We start from the raw sequence: 351 nt of genomic DNA, 5'->3' as shown, positions 1-351 counted from the left end.
TACAAACGATTCTCTTTCGAATGCCGTTGGTCCCGTTTCGATATCTTGAAAATTGGCAAAGTTAGCTATATAGGGCTTGTGCAAAAATTGAAAAGCGCTGTATCTCCGAACCCTTTGAGGTACAAACGAAAGTAAGGGAGGTACAAACGGGTACAAACGATTCTCTTTCGAATGGCATAAATGAAATTAAAAAATATTAAACTTGGGCGCTGGCCATTTTTTGTATTTCATTTTTTGTTTAACTGTTTGAGGTACAAACGAAAATAAGGGAGGTACAAACGGGTACAAACGAAGTACAAACGCCCTACGGTATTAATTTTTAATTTTGATAAAGTTGGGCGCCAGGTTCAC

The sequence above is a fragment of the Mycetomoellerius zeteki genome, unplaced genomic scaffold, assembly GCF_001594055.1.
Source record: "Mycetomoellerius zeteki isolate Tzet28-1 unplaced genomic scaffold, Tzet1.0 scaffold137, whole genome shotgun sequence".
Classification (NCBI taxonomy): Eukaryota; Metazoa; Arthropoda; class Insecta; order Hymenoptera; family Formicidae; genus Mycetomoellerius; species Mycetomoellerius zeteki.
This window is presented reverse-complemented; position numbering follows the sequence as displayed.